Raw genomic sequence first — 1,307 nt, 5'->3', positions numbered from 1 at the left:
AGGGAAGGGAAGGGAAGGGAAGGGAAGGGAAGGGAAGGGAAGGAGCATCTCATAGGAGGAGCTTCCAATTGCACTGCAGCTCTGAGGATATCTTGGCCAGGCCAGTGGGGAGGCTGTGCTAATTATGCTTTAAACACCTTACATGTTTGATTGCTGAAAGGACTCACAGGACTCCAACGGTTTATACTCATAGTTTTTTGTTTGTGTGTTTTTAGACTTTTTTTAAGAACAATTTTAGTAGCAAAATTGAATGGAAGGGAAGAAGGTTTCTTATATACCCGCGGTTTTTTTTAGTTTTTTTTTTTGGTTTTTTTTTTGCAGTACGCGGGCCTCTCCCTGTTGTGGCCTCTCCCCTTGCGGGGCACAGGCTCCGGCCGCGCAGGCTCAGCGGCCATGGCTCACGGGACAGCTGCTCCGCGGCATGTGGGATCCTCCCGGACCGGGGCACGAACCCGCGTCCCCTGCATCGGCAGGGGGGCTCTCAACCACTGCGCCACCACGGAAGCCCTACCTGCATTTTTTGTTTGTGTGTTTTTAGACTTTTTTTAAGAACAATTTTAGTAGCAAAATTGAATGGAAGGGAAGAAGGGTTCTTATATACCCGCGGCTTTTTTTAGTTTTTTTTTTGGTTTTTTTTTTGCAGTACGCGGGCCTCTCCCTGTTGTGGCCTCTCCCCTTGCGGGGCACAGGCTCCGGCCGCGCAGGCTCAGCGGCCATGGCTCACGGGACAGCTGCTCCGCGGCATGTGGGATCCTCCCGGACCGGGGCACGAACCCGCGTCCCCTGCATCGGCAGGGGGGCTCTCAACCACTGCGCCACCAGGGAAGCCCTACCTGCATTTTTTGTTTGTGTGTTTTTAGACTTTTTTTTTTTAAGAACAATTTTAGTAGCAAAATTGAATGGAAGGGAAGGAGGTTTCTTATATACACGCGTCCCACAGCACGGCTTCCCGTTTTCAGCGTCCCCCACCAGAGTGGTACATTTGTTACAGCTGATGAACCCACATGGACACATCGTTATCACCTGAAGTGCACAGTTTACATTAGGCTCCACTCTTAGCACAGAACAGTGTTTCTGTTTGTTTGTTTTACAGGCAAAGGATACAGTAGAGTAACAGCAGGAGAAGTTATGCAAGGAAGGGGGCTGGAGATCTCAGGCACAGGCTTCTTTGTCCTCCCACTGCTGGATCGCACAGGATGCGCTTTGTCTCCAGGTCTCAAACCACCATTGGCTTGTGTACCAAGGAGTCCAAAATTGACTCATTGTGGGAATCTGTTGGAGTGAGCTGACAGTGTAGGCATATTCTA

Source organism: Neophocaena asiaeorientalis, unplaced genomic scaffold (assembly GCF_003031525.2).
Source record: "Neophocaena asiaeorientalis asiaeorientalis breed wild unplaced genomic scaffold, Neophocaena_asiaeorientalis_V1.1 scaffold347, whole genome shotgun sequence".
NCBI classification, from domain to species: domain Eukaryota; kingdom Metazoa; phylum Chordata; class Mammalia; order Artiodactyla; family Phocoenidae; genus Neophocaena; species Neophocaena asiaeorientalis.
The sequence above is the reverse complement of the archived record's forward strand: the minus strand, read 5'-3'. Positions refer to the sequence as shown.